The 15,341-nt window shown below is 51.0% G+C and overlaps 1 protein-coding gene across 1 annotated transcript in view; it reads right to left on the bottom strand.

The window, feature by feature from the left end:
- SMPD3 (sphingomyelin phosphodiesterase 3) overlaps positions 1-15,341 on the bottom strand; it is an 84,223-nt gene that overhangs the window by 42,218 nt on the left and 26,664 nt on the right. The window lies entirely within an intron of this gene.

The following is a 15,341-nucleotide window of genomic DNA, read 5'->3' on the forward strand; positions in this document are numbered from 1 at the left end:
TAAATGGAGCTTGGCCGGATGCATTGATTCACACACAGGTTACTAAAGGCATTTAGGGAAAATAGAATGTAGGCAATGAGAACTGTCCTCATCAATTTGTAAAATTCACATCTGAGACAGCATGCTGGAAGTACAGAGAATGCTCCTTATAGGTATAAATTAAAGCCATCTTCCTCAGAAAAGGATAATTTAAATGATCAATAACCTCTTGAAAGAATATCTGGAGGGTATATGCCTTTTAAAAATTGACTTTGTTCATTCTCCGCCTCTTATCAAAAAAGGGTTTTAGAGGCTTATAACAAAAGATATGACAGTGAAGTTATTAAAATAGAAATGGGAAATTAAAACCCAGTCGGAAAAGAGAATACAAAATCTAACTACAGCGACTAACCTTCTGTGATCAACCTCTAAATTTAATCCCGAACTCCCTGGAATCCAAGGTGAAGAGGGAAAGCAATCAATTATATAGGTTCAGCTACGTTTAGGACAAAGCATGTCAACTCATGAGTATTTGATTATTTGTGAATTTATAAAAGTAAGAGAGGCAGAGGAAACGTCTGTGAAAATGGGGGGAAAGATTTTTTTAAAATATCTGGAAAAGGAAGGATGGATTTTGAAATTTTGGGGTGAGGAGCAAAGCTTAGGCAACAATGACTGATGCATTAACTAAGATCTGGGTGGGTGAACCTGGGGTGGCTCCGATGCAGTCAGTTTATTGTTGAATAAATCACTTCAGTGGTGAGCGAGCCAAGGTCAGGACCAGGACCCAGGCATTTGGTGTGCCTGGCCTGTCCTTGGGAAGAGGCCGTGTCCTATTTCTCTGTACCAGTGCCTGGTACATCGTGCACATAAAGAACTCAACCATGGCTCTGTTTCTCCCGGGCTGAGAACTCCAGGAGGGCAAGGACGCAGTCCCAACACGCCGGGACGCCTAGTCCTAATAGTGGCTCCTAGTAGCCACTCAGCTGGATGGAGTTGGATGCTAATAGCTCACAAACTAAAAATGGGAAACGTACCATAAAATGCCAACCACTGTTCATGGGAGCAACTTAGTGGGAGCATTTTCCCAACTCTCAGTGGCCGCGGTCAAATCTGCCAGCTTTCGTGGTGGGAACTCCTGGATGGACCTGCCGGGGTGGTGGGGGGCGCGTAGTTATGAAGAGTTGGATGAGTGGGTGCAGTTGTGACATTGGACTTCTTTTTCAAGAGCTCTGTTGTGGCCCTTCTGACAGAATGCTGACTGCGGGGCTCTGCAGGCTGTATCAGTTCTCCTGTGGCCCTGCCAGCGGGGAGGTGGGGGAGGGACCCTCAGTGACAGCGCTGACCTGTCTCTAGCTGTCTTCCCAGCAGGCTTTAGGGTGAGATTCAAGCAGGCGCCACATTCCACTAGCTAGTTTGCAGCCGCCTTTTATCCTCAGTCACCCAGCAGATTCCTGAGCTGCCCTGAAGAGCCTTTCTGTTTCACCCTTTTCTTTGAGGAGTCCCTCGAGGGCTCATTTTGGCCCTGCAGAGAATGATTTTGCCACAGGGTGGAGCCCTGGGCTCAGACGGGCAGGGTCTCGTGGAGGCCCCTGAGGTCTGGAATGCTGGGGCCGCCACGCGGGAGGCTGTGACGTGGACGTCAAGCCCCCAGGAAGGGGGATGCCTCTGCCAGCAGGACGTGGCCTGTGGCCGGGGTAGGCTGTGTGGGTCCCTGGGGTCCCATACTGGGTGTGTGTTGTGGGGGCAGTTGCGTCTGAAGCGAGGTGCTGGGAGACGGCAGGAGCGCTGGTCTGGGCAGGACAGCAGGGGGCATCTCTGAAGTGGGGATTGGCATAGTTGCTCAGTAACACTGGATCAAGGGGTCCGGAGGGTAAAGGCCTCTCGAAGTCCTGTTGCAGTGTCTGGCTTGGAGCCCAGGCTCCGGTAGCTGTGGTTTACTGTGCTGGTGACCCTCCCCTGGAGGCTGAAGGACCCTCCAGTTCCATCCCTGCAAGTCCTCACTCCCTCGATGGAGGAGACGCTGAGGTTATCAGCCACTCAGGGAAGCGTTGTGGCCTGGCTAACCCTGTGTGAGAAGTAGGGCTCTCTGACTGCCCTGCCTGTCCCCTGAGGGCTGCGAACTGAGTGCTGTGAAGGCCCCCAGAGAAGGCTCACAGCACAGAGCTGTACATACAAATGCCCCACAAGGGCTGGCGTTAGTGTTAGAAACCAGGGTTGCTCCGCAGGCATTAGGAAATACAGGGCTCCGGGTGCAGATTTTAGTGTCAGGGTTCCACTGAGAATCATTTTGTCTGTTTCTCTACCACCATGGATGGAAATACTGGAGTAGGTCCTAGATTTTTTGTTTGTTAGTTGCAGAGTTGCCCAGACATGGAAAAGGACGTATAAGCCAGAGGAAGGGCCAGCAAGTCAGTCAGGTGAAATCAACAGTGATGGCGGTACTGGTTGCAAGTGTGGGCCCTGAGTCTGCAGTGGATGGAGAGAGTTTAGGCGGAGTGAGGACTCCTAACAGCTGGACCACGGCATCTGAAATGTGCTGTCAGGAGTTGCTCAGACTCCGCAGCAGATGCTGGGGTTCTGCCCAAGTGAGGATTCCGCTGGCCAGCTTGGCGGCCACTGCGAGAGAGTGGGGGCTGCTCAGCATGAAGGTGTGAAGAGAGACCAGAATGAGAAAGCAGCAGGAGGAGACTGTGTGGCTGAACTGGCCTAAGATCTGAATGCCCCTGAGGTCATGGGGCAGGGTGGGGTGGGGGTGGCGCAGGCAGTGTCCAGACAGTGCCAGCGTGTGTGCCATCCCTCGGGTGGCTGTACCTGTGGGGAAGGTCAACCCAGTCCCCCTGCTCCCGGAGGCCTGTCTTCCTGCCAGGACCACCTCAATCCAGTGATCAGAGGCCAGCACACACTCCTTGGGCACTTGGTACTGGGGCGTTGCTGTGGGGTTGGAATGGGGAGCTCCAGTTACAGGGGTCATGCTGCCTGGCCAGGTAGGGGCCAAGAGCTGGGGTCTGAGGGCAATTCCCTGACACCCTTCACCATCCTCTGCCAATGTGACCAGTAAAGTTCAGGATGGAGGCCTGTGGGGCCCAGTCAAGCCCCTGTCTTGACTCCTGGCTTAGTCACCTCTGCCTCCCCTGCAGTCACAAATGGAGGTGTGGGGAGCGATGGGTGAGAGAGGAAGGGGCAGGGTTTGGACTGCGGCTGAACTGATGGCCAGCTGGGCCACCCACAAGAATCAAGGTGGGGTAGGTGGAAGTGACAATGGGTAAAGATCAAAGATGAGGAGGAGGCAGCAGCAGAGGAAGGCACAGCCAACATGCAGAGCATCCTTCTAAAACCAGCTGGGTGACTAAAAGTGAGCCCCAAGCTTTATCTCGACTTCTGACTCTGTGAAATGAAGCTCCCTCCCTGCTCTGTCCTGACAGTACCCACAGGAAGGGGCTCTGATACCCCAGAGACCCAGAGCAGGTGGATGGCCATCAGGAAGTGCAGAGGGTAGGAGTTGGGGGGTAGAAGTGGAAGTGATGTGCAGACCCAAGGAATTCAGGAGTCTGATCACCAGGTTTGGAGACAGGGTGGCTGGGAGACCAGTGTGCCTTGAGTAGGAATGAGGGTGTGCAGGAAGTGTGTTTTGTAACATGATGAATTCAAGAAGGTGACTGGCAGCTGCAAAAGTGGCCCTGGACCAAGGAAGCCACAGAGGCGGGAGGCTGGTGAGGGTTGGTTGCAACAGAAAGTTTATGAAGAGCCAAGGGGCTTCCCTGCTGGCTCAGATGGTAAACAATCTGCCTCCAGTGCAGGAGACCCTAGATTGGGAAGACCCCCTGGAGAAGGGAATGGTAACCCACTCCAGTATTTGTGCCTGGAGAATTCCATGGACAGAGGAGCCTGGCGGGCTACAGTCCATGGGGTCGCAAAGAGTCAGACACGACTGAGCGAATTAAGGGGCATTTGCTGAGCAGAGAAACAAGTCAAAGGTAGTGCTGTGGGGAGGACAGTCATCTAGAAGCACTGATGCATCGGGATGCATCTAGAGAAGGTGACAGGAGGGAGGAGATGAGGCAGGAGATGGCTGGGAAAGTGCATCCCGTGGAGGCTGGGGCGACAGGGGCAGAGCTGCGCAGGAAAGGAATGGCAGAGGGATGGGGATGGCATGCAGATTACAAGGAATGAGGGGATGGTGAGGACATAGAGGAACATTTTACTGACAGTCAGGGTTCCCCACATAGCACCTCATAGAACCATGAGTCCCCACTAGCCCAATGCCCCAGTGCCATGATACTTGCCATTCCTGGCTGCCAGACACAGCCCTTGGGCATGGGCGGGGAGGAAGTCCACAGCCTGGGTGACAGCCCTCAAGTCCCACAAGTGATCAGACCACCTAACACCAAACATATAAAAGGTCAGGATCAGGACATTCAGCAGATTTCCAGCTACTTGTACCTCCCCAAACATAGCTGTGAATCCAGAAGTAACCAGTCATAATGGCTGCCACTGCCCCCCAATAAGAGGGGAGGACCCTGAAACTCTCACTCAGAGCCAGCTTACTTTTTTTCCAATTCAGGCTATTTTATTTTATTTTTTTTAAACTTTTGTATTGGGATATAGCAGATTAAAAATGCTGTGATAGTTTCAGGTGAACAGCAAAGGGACTCAGTCATACATACACATGCATCCATTCTCCCCCAAGCCCCTCTCCCATCCAGGCTGCCACGTAACACTGAGCAGAGTTCCATGTGCCATACAGTAGGTCCATGTTGGTTATCCTTTTTAACAGAGTGATTATCCTTTTAATAGCATAGTGTACATGTCCATTCCAAACTCCCTAACTCTCCTTTCCCTCATCCTTCCCCCACCCCAGAGCTGACTTGCTTTTATATAACACACAGTTCTGATCAACATTGTAACCTGGTTTCAACTTTTTAAAAAAATCAAAATCAAGAGGAAAAAGCACAAGGTAAATGGCAGTGCAAATCTCTAACGTGTGAGATCATGATGGGGAGGGCTTGGCCTGGCCAAGCTCTCAGTTCCCAATGAAGACTGACAGTGTATGATTGCCACATTTTCATAAAGAGGATCTAGAGTTACAAAGACATTGTGGAATAATATTCCATCTCCGTTGCTTAAGAAGGCAGGGCAACTCAAAAAGATACATGTATTATCACCCCAGTGTTCATTGCAGCACTATTTATGATAGCCAGGACATGGAAGGAACATAGATGTCCATCGATGGGGGAATGGATAAAGAAGAAGTGGTACATATACACAATGGAATATTACCCAGCCATAAAAAAGAATGAAAAATGCCATTTGCAGAGATGTGGATGGACAATAGAGATTATCGTACCGAGTGAGGTAAGTCAAACAGAGAAAGACAAATATCATATGATATTACTTAGATGTGGAATCTAAATCTAAAAAAAAGGTACAAGTGAACCTATTTACAGAACAGATACAGAGTCACAGATGTAGAAAATAAACCTATGGTTACCATGGAGGAAGGGAGGGATAAGTTGGAAGATTAGGATTGACATATACACAGTACTGTATATAAAATAGATAAATAATAAGAACCTACTGTATAGCACAGGGAGCTCTACTCAATTCTCTGTAATGACCTATATGGGAAAAGAATCTAAGAAAGAGTGGATATAATTGATTCACTTTGCTATACAGCAGAAACTAACACAGCCTTGCAAATCATCTATACCCCAATAAAAATTAATTTTTTAAAAAAGAAGGCAGGGCAGTGTATGGTACATGTTAGGAAGTGTTTTTAAAAGTTTAGGTTCTTGAGCAGGGAATGAAACCCCATTTACTGAGCATGTACTGTGTATGGTGGTTTAGTCACTAATTCGTGTCCAACTCTTGTGATCCCATGGACGATAGCCCGCCAGGCTTCTCTGTCCATGGGATTTTCCAAGCAAGAATACTGGAGTGGGTTGCCATTTCATTCCACAGAGGATCTTCCCAATCCAGGGATCGAACCTGGGTGTCCAGGCAGATTCTTTACTGACTTGAGTCACCAGGGAAACCTTACTGTATGTTCACCCACCTAAATACCATTACCTCCTAACAATCCTGCAAGTTATTATTATCTTTACCACTTTATAGAAAAGAAAACGGAGCTGAAGTGATTTGTCCCAGACACACTGCTAATGCTTTTTCCACGTCACCCTTGGCTTCCTGCAGTTTCCTGGCAGGGGCGTGTGTGGAAAGCCTGCTCTCTGACAACAAGTGGGTGCCCTGGGCTGGAGCCCAGGTGATGCCCTCTGGGGCAGTGCTGATGTTGGCACTGCCCCATCAGCTCAATATGGGGCCCGATGTTCCTGCCTCAGCCTCCACAGCCTTGGAAAGTCTGAGGGGTGGCGGCGGGGGGGACCAGCCCCACTCCTGCCCCTGAATTCGGGACAAAGCCTCCTGCCCCCTCTCCACGGGCAGACCGTAAGCAGCGAGGTGTTTGCAGCTGAAAGACAAATCGCAGCTACGAGAGCCCCGTCATAAGGGGTGCTTTTGTGAACCCCATCCTCCAGGGAAGATCACTACTGAAGGACTCTAATACTGACAGGCTCTGTTTTTCATTCCCTAATCATTCAGAAAAATACATCCATCTCCGTAATCATTGAGGTTTTTCCTGTGTAAAGGTCAAACTATAAAAAGATAAGTGGACTCAGAGAAATCCAGGCTAGTCACGAAAACGTGGCGGTCTATTAAAATGGATCCCCAAAGGGATTTAATCCTCCTTCAGAAACAGCTCATAATAATAATCCCCTCTTTACTCTCCCCGATGTGTGTTAAGTTTCTGTTTTTAAGTTCAAGGACATGCAAGTGACTGAATTGGTGGAGCCTGGGCCGTGCAGACCGGGGTCCTAGCTGAGAATCTCTGACCAGCCATTCCATACCAGAAGCCTGGAGTGAGTACCCTCACCCCTTGAACCTCATTTCCCTCACCTGCAGAATGGGGAAGAGCCCCGGTCTCGGTGCTATCCTTAGGGGCCTGGGTGCTGCCTGGCAAGGTGCAGGCCTGTGGGCCTTTGAGAACCTTCCCACTAGCCCGTCCACACTCTCCACCTGAGAGGCAGATAAGTGTGTCCTGGCTTGGTTTGCTGGCAGTATGGAGGGTGCTTCTGGACCACGGCCTGGCCCGGAGACAGATCCCCTGCTCTGGCCTTCTTCCCCACCTCTGGCCCCCCAGACGTTCCCAGACTCTGATGGGCTCTGCCAAATGGACTTGGGTGACCTGTGAAGGCCTTGCAGCTAGAAGATAAACAAGTATCTGCGAGATCCCCATCACGAGGACATTTTAAAGGGCACTTGGTAATTTAACTGCTTTTGTGAAGCTGAGCAAGTGTTGGGGGAATGATAGAGTATCTTGAAAATTCAGCCTGGACAGGAAAATCCTGGCTTTCCTCTTTATTAAAAACTTGGAGAAGATCTTTAAGGGTGTTTTTTGGGAAGATAAGGAACAGCTGTGTCCCCTGTTTATTAAGTCAAGGCCCCATCTCTGGTCAATTTTGTGCAGCCCTGCTCATGAAATAGGCCCAGCCTGGTCTCTCCCGCACTAGCACCCTGACTGATGGCATCTAGGAGATGGCAGTCAGCTTTCCTGGTGGCAGACCCTCCAAGACGTGGGAGGCTCCCACATATAGGAGCTGACTTTTGTTTCTTGATTTGTGTCCAAGTAACCCAGGTGGTGCGGTAGTAGAGAACCCGCCTGCCAATGCAGGAGACGTAGGAGATGTGGGTTCAATTCCTGGCTTGGGAAAAAGATCCCCCTGGAGGAGGGCATGGCAACCCACTCCAGTATGCTTGCCTGGGAAATCCCATGGATAGAGGAGACTGGCGGGCTACAGTCCATGGGGTTGCAAAGAGCTGGACATGACAGAGCACACACAGAGAAACAGAAGAAACAGTATGGGCCGAAATCTTCAGGGGAGAGTGCTGGCTCTCGGCTCCAGCCAACTGGGGTGTGGCAGGAGACGAGGCTGGCCACAGCCAGATCCCACAGCCATCAGCTGGAGAGAGTGGCATGTCTCCTTTGTGCTCTACAAAGGTCACACGGGCTGCGGGAGGGGAAGGGCTCAGAGAAAGGAGGACCCGGTTGCCTCAGTCACCCGGGGACATGGTGGCAGGGGAAGCAGAGATGATGAATCTGGAGAGCTGGTGGGGTGGTGTGACATGGAGGGCAAGGGACAGATGGGCCTGGGAGGAGGCCTGGCCACTTGCACAGATGTGAGGGCTCAGCATGGGATGAACGCGAGGGGAGAGGTATGGATGTGGGTGTTTACGGTGAGTCAGTCATGCAGGTTGAGGTGCCTGAGGGTTATCCAGGTGACTGAGGTGCCGTGGAACACAGACGTGCACAGTAAGGGAGAGAGTCAAGAGAGAGGTGGAAAAGTGGATGAGGCCGGCTCACAGGTGGCCAGTAACTGAAGCCAAAGAGTGGACGAGATCTCCCAGGGAAGGTATAGGGTGAGGCCTAAAGAGGGCCAGGACAAGCTCCAGGAATGACGGACATTCAAGCTTAAGGAAACAGACTCCACGGAGGAACCTAAGGAGTGGAAAGAAGGGTGACTGGGAGAGTGTGGTGTCCAGGGACCCCCGAGATGAGAGTCTGCAGGGGTCAGGGCCGTGGAGAGGGTTGCCTTAGAGACTGGGCTCCTGGTTGGGTTAACTTGTGGGTGATTGAGGTGGATTTGGCTCAGCCAGCAATGCTAAGGTTCATGCTGTGGTTTCAGCTAGCTCTGCAGATGGTCTGTTTTCCTGGAGAGAAGATTCAAGGTGGGCTCCTTGGGAGTTTCCAGGAGATCTGTCAATGGAAACTTTATTCCACATCTTAAATTATCTCCCTGACAGGATCTTTTTAATTTAGATTAAAATGTAACCAGGGCTTTTAACCTGACAAAAAATGTTTATAGCAAATGCTTATATTAAACATTAACATGAGAATATTTTACTGTCCTTTAGGCTCTTCAATGAAGAGCCTAATTTTAAAAGATCTGCAAATTACATGTGTAATTTGTAGGCTCTCAGAGAGAATCTACCTCTTCAGCTTTATTTCAGGTCACCAGGGACCTGTCTTAGGCCATTAGGTATTTAATGTGACACACTCTGCTTTGCAAAGTAAAAGAGAAAGGGCTGTTTTTGGCTCGGATACAGCAGCTTTGCCCCCAGATGTGTCCAACAGCCTGATTTAGTATTAAAGCTCTGAAATGATTGATTATCCATTAGGGCAGCTATTTAAAGAGTTCATTGAATCGGCTTCAAACCAACAACAGCTGCGCCGCAAGGGCAGCTAGGCGAGGCCGGGTAGAACCAAGTGGAACCTGAATGGAGCTGTGGATTCTGCCTTCCGCGGGGCTCCGAGAGCAGACCTCCATCAAGACAAGTTCCAGGTTGCTGTCGCCTTCTTGCCTGGTGATCAGGCAGGTGCCAGCCACTGCCTGCCAGACCGCAATCAGGGAGGACTCCTCGCTGGGAAGGAAAACTGTCACGGGCACGGCTCAGAGCTGAACTCTTCTCTTGCTCTGCCTTGCTCCTCCCCGCCTTCATCTCTCCCTTATGTCCTGCCAGGCCCTTCTCATCTACCCCTCCCTGGGGCCTCGGACCCTCAGCTGTCCTAGGCCTACACTCCCGCCACACTCTTGCCTCCCCAAATCATTGCAGCCGCCCCAGCAGGGTTTGCCCCTAATCCCTCCTGACTCTCTCAGGCAGCACGGCACCAGCAAACTGCAAAGCCTCAGGCCATTGTTGTCTTCTCCCAACCCTGGCAGGTTGCCTCTCACCGGCACCACCCAACTCACCCTGCCTCCTCCTCGTATGCTTAACAAATAGTTTACCTTGGCAAGTTCACCAGGAAGCAATAATACTGCTAAAGGCGGGTGCTTGATGGACCTTTACTTTTTGAAGTTGCGTATGTGTAGGTAGGTGTACCTTTGGTGGGTGTTAAGCAGTTTCCAGGCTGAAGTTAATGGCTGCCCACATAACCCTAGCAGCCCCGGGGCTCCAGCACTGTCTGCTTGGTGTGTCAGAGCACAGGCAATGCTATATTCCCGAGACGCCTTGGCTGGTCCCAGGGTCCGCTCTGTCCAAGCCCAGGCAAGAGGCCTGTGTCTGGTCCCAGGGTCCGCTCTGTCCAAGCCCAGGCAAGAGCCCTGTGTCCTTGGAGGATGTGTCAGTGCCCCCCAAGAGCTTTGTGGTGGGAGAGCTCCCTACGGAGTGCTGGGGCACTAGTCACGAAGGCTGTACCCAGGAGCTCTGTGCAGTGGCTGCTGTGGGGTCTGCCTAGCCCAAGTCTTCAGGGTTGGCACCACCATCCCCTAGATGGAGCTGTGACTGTCTCACAGCCACGTCCCTTCCTGGAATTGCCCTCGGGGGAGGTGACCTACATCTCTCAAGGTTAAGCCCCGTCCCAGAGGTTGGCCTGTGGCCATGACCAGCTGAGGGGGAGGAGGCTCCAAGTCCAGGCCCTTAGACCACTGTTTGGGACAATTCTGAGGGGCCATCTCAGCTCCTGAGTTCCTGGAGAACTGTTGAGATCTCATGTACAACGGCAGTCAGGCTTAGTTTCTCCCTCTGCTCAGTCCTGCCTTTTTTTCTTCCTTGCACTCACTGTCAAGTCTGCACACAACTCGGGGAACCCAGTCTAAGAGAGCTGTCGTGGCTGAGCTCAGGGAGAGGCAGGGCTGACCCAGCATGCACCCCCCACCCCAAACTCTCAATCCAGAGCCACCTGCCTGGCCATGCTGTGTCAGGGCTGCTGAAGTATCTCAGGTGTTCTGTTCTTACACTCAAGCCTTCCTAAGAGGTTACTTGGGAGATACATGGGTTTGGACAGTTGGAAAAAATTGTGCTGCTTTGGGCCCTTGGTCTGGGTTTAAAAAAAAAAAATTTATTTAGGCTGTGCTGGTTCTTTGTTGCTGTGCTAAGCTTTTCTCTAGTTGCAGGGAGCAAGGGCTACTCTCTAATTGCTGGTGTGCAGGCTTCTCATTGCAGTGGCTTCTCTTGTTGAGGAGCACGGGCTCCAGGGTGCCGGGCTTCCGTAATTGGAGCTCATGGACTCAGTAGTTGGGGTTCCTAGGCTCTAGAGCACAGGCTCTTTAGTTGTGGCTCATGGCCTTAGTTGCTCTGAGGCATGTGAGATCTTCCCACACCAGGGATCGAACCCGAGATTCTTTACCACTGAGCCACCAGGGAAGACCTAGTCTGTCTTTGATTTGTAGCTATGCCACCAACACCAACAACTGGGCTCATGATCGGGCTTTCTCTGCTTTGGCTGCAGGAAGCTTGGAGCCCATTCCGTGTGTTGCAAGACACCCTGGTACCTTCTGAGTTCCCTTAACACACCTTCCTCAGTATTGTTATTTGGGTTGCTTTGCCGTATCATGCAACTCTCAGAGTTGCCTTCATGTCTGTTTGGAACGAGGTCGGTATAAACGAGTAAGCACATACATACAGCATTAAGGCTGTGTTGTCAGACAGACCTGGCTGCTGGTTATCAGGTAGGACATTTGCCAAGTCACAACTTCTCTGAACCATAGTTTCTTCAGCCAGAGAGTGGGCCTGATGCCTGCATCACTAGATTATTTTGAAGATACATACAGTAAACACATGGCTAATGCATATCAAGTGCTCAATAAATGGAAGACGTTAATAACACTTTTTAAATGAAATTGTGTTGCTCTCGCAAACCTGTCCTTCCAGGTAGTCTGATCTCCTTCATTACTCCCTGTCACATGCTGGCTGTTAACCAAGATACATTCCTGGGCCCTTGAGTTTATACTTTCTTGTGGAAGAAGGATGCCCACCCAGACATCCACAGCTCCCAGCAGACTGTGTGGACCAGTAGCAGGGCCAGTGGAGATGTTCACAGATTGTTTATCCAGGCAGGTGGATACACAATTAAAACACTCATGATATAAATGAGCACATACTTGACTGGAGAAAAACTAGAACCTCTTCATGTAAACTGAACCTTCAGAAAATGAAAAAAAAAACGTTGTAGATGAGAGATTGGTGATGAGTAATTTAACCAAGACGATGTAAATCTAGGCTTTTGAATACTTTAAATATAACAGCTTGATATAAAAAGAATTGCACTAAATTTTTTAAAGCTGAGATCTTCCCTCGGGTGAGAGACTCACTTTCCTGCAGAGACACGTTCCCCAAAAGGCAAGTGGAAAAGGCGAAGAATAACATCCCCACCGCATTCCCCTCCCCCAGCCAGCTTAGGAGGGTTTCTAAGCATTTTGTAGTCTGCCCTCACTCCCCGCGTGCCACTCAATCACCTTGCAAACCAGTTTGGAACCTGTATTGGAACAGAAAAGCCCATTTCAAGAGGGTAGTGGCTTGGGAAAATCTTTTATTTGTCCCTAAGGTCAACAGGTCCCTGACTCTTCCCCTCATAAAAGCCACATGGACCTGACCCTTGCCCTGGAGCTCATCCGCAACTGGGTGTGAAACTAGAGATGCTAGTTTTTCTTGGGGGTGAGGTCTATGGAGCAGGAACCGCCCGCAGGCAGGTCTAGGACAGGTCTCATGGGTGCATCCTCTTAGGGAGGACACAGGGATGGTGTGAGGGCAGGATGCTGAGGATGGGGCTCAAGGGCAGGATGGAGAGCGGGTGGAGGAAGCCCCGGTTGGTCTTTTTGTAGGAGCGGGCCTCAGGAAGAGGGAGAGGATCAAAGAAGTAGAGGGAGGCTGGGGCCCAGCAAGTACCTGGTGGGGCATTTACTCCTGGAAGGGTGAGGGGTAGCAGGCCACACCCCTGAGGCTGGCTTGAGAGGGGCCAGGTGAATCTGGGAGGAACTGCTGCTGAGCTGCTATGGCCACTAGTGAGAGGGGGAGAGGCTGAGGGTTGACGACCCTTCAGGTCAGGCTTCAAGAGCCTTCCTTTCTGGGATCAGTCAGCGCAGAGGGACAGTTGATGCCTGGGGAACCAGGGACGTCCTCCTCTATCACACAGGCAGCCCCTTGTCTGTCCCCCTCAGTGCACAGCCTAAGGAAGCAGGTGGGGCAGGGCTCCATTTTCAGTCTCTTTTAGCATCTATTGACTTTTTTTCTTAAAAACCTGTTACCTACACATTTCCTTGCACCTCCAGAATTTTGATGAGTGAGAAAACCCACATACTTCACCTCCATCTCAATAAGTTTCTTCCCTTCCCATGGCAGATAGAGGGTCGGAGATGACCAGGGACCCTCCCCGGTGCTTGACATAGCAGATGCCTCAGAGTCCAGTTTCCAAGCACTGGCTGGTACATTTACCCCGAGTAATGATGATGGTGATGGTGGTGGTGGTGATGAAGCACACAGACTTATTCCTCAAACAAGGATAATGACAACAATGATAAAGGCAGCAGCAGAGCGTCAAAGAGAGAACAGACTTTGGAGTCAGACCGCCTGGGTCTGAAGACCAGCTCCACCTCTCACTGGCCGTGGGAAACTGGAGGTCGCTTGACTTCTTTGTGCCAGGCTCCCTCATCTATAAAATGGGGCTCAGTGCCTAATTATGGGGTGTGTTTAGATGGGTGCCTGACATGTGCTAGCATTCTTACCAGCTATGGCTCTTCTTATTTTATTGATATCATTGCTGTAGGCACGAGGCCTTTTCATGTACTATATCATTTGAATCTCACAATCCTATAAGGGAGAAGATATTATTATTATTATCATCACTCCTTATAGATGAGGAAACTGAGGCTCAGAGAGGTTGATGGACTTGCCCAAAGATACTCAGCCTGGTACGGAGCTGGTCTCACCCTTGCAAAGCTGTACAGCCTGGTTACTGGAATGATAAGTGGCGCTTCATCGTGATCCCCGCCCAGCTGGATAGGAGGTTCTACTGCTTCTACTTAATGCATGGAGATAACGGCCAGGTGAGTTAAGCAGCGCCCACACAAGCCTGCCTCCCCTGGCTGAGCTGCTTTTGAGCCAGCTGATCAGGACCGCTCTTCAGAATCACAATTTAACTGCTCTGCTGCGTCCATTGTTCTGTGCATGGAGGCAGCTGCCCCCCTGGCCATCCCACTTGGCGCTGCGGCAGTGATTAATAAGGACATTCTGCATTCACGGGAGGCCTCTCAGCCAAGGCCTCCGAGTACTTTGCAAGCATTAATTAAGCTTCATGGCTGCGGCTCAGGTACGCGGGGGCCCTGGATTCACTCTGCATGTCTTTAGCTGATGCAAGAAGACACCAAGTCTCTCCCCTAGCAAGCCCTGGCCTTCAGCCTGGCCAGGCCCCAGTGGGCATTCCTCATCCCTGGGGTTTGACCAGAATCATTTGCAGAGAAAAGACTTCCGCTTGTTCTTCCAGACTTCAGAATAATAGCCAGTACTTAGAAGCCATTTCCCATTTGAGTTAGGTCCAGGCCAAGAGCTCCCTGGCTGGGCACTACCTGGTGCCCACTCCCTGGCCCATCTCAGTTAATGGGGAGCCAATGTAGCCCACAGCTGGCACCTTCCAGCGTATTGAAACCCACTGTGCTGTACATGGGCCTTCGGGTCAGGCCTGGCCCTGCACCACCTCTGCAGTGTCCCCCACCCTTCACTCCTGGTTCTACCCTCAGATGTCTGCCGCTTGCCTACTGTGGCTCTGACATCTGGAGCCAGTGGGGAGGTGGGAAGAGACCACATAACTCAGGGTAGAAAGCTTGGGCTTCTACTCAAGGATGTGGGGGAACCACAAAAGGGATGGGCAGGGTCAGATTTATGCTTTGAGATGACAGTTCAGGGAGATGTGTGGGAGGTGAGGGAGGGGGAGGCCAGAGGTCATGGGGCCAAGAGGAGGCCGGGGTGATGAGCCAGGGGAGCAGGGATGGGACTCTAGTGGGCCGTGTCAGTGGAGGGAAGGAGCTTGAGAGGCGTTTAGAGAGGAGATTTTTAACTTTTTATTTTATAATGAAGTATAGCCAATTAACAGTGACAGTTTCAGGGGGACAGCAGAAAGACTCAGCCATACATATACATGTATCCATTGTCCTCCAGACTCCCTTCCCATCCAGGCTACCACATAACATTGAACAGAGTTCCCTGTGCTTTATTGTAGGTCCCTGTTGGTTATCCATTTTAAATATAGCAGTGTATACATGTTGATAGAGAGGAGATTGACAGGACTTCGTGACTACCTGGAGGCAGCATGAGAAAGGAGGAGGATCCCTAGACGCCCCTCTGGGCTATCAGATCCATTCCACTGGGCAGTTTTGCCCTCCGTGTCCAGCACTGGGCTCAGGGAACTTGTGACCAACTTGGCATTGTTAGTGCAGATGGGCTCCCCCAGCTTCCCCAGTGAAGTCATGTCAGAGGGAGCAACCAGACCCAAACCCCTTGCTGTCCCCTCCCACCTCCCAGGCACCATCCTTTCTGGC

Source organism: Bos grunniens, chromosome 18 (genome assembly GCF_055505025.1).
Source record: "Bos grunniens cultivar Pamir isolate PY7600 chromosome 18, Bosgru_T2T1.0, whole genome shotgun sequence".
In the NCBI taxonomy this organism is placed as follows: domain Eukaryota; kingdom Metazoa; phylum Chordata; class Mammalia; order Artiodactyla; family Bovidae; genus Bos; species Bos grunniens.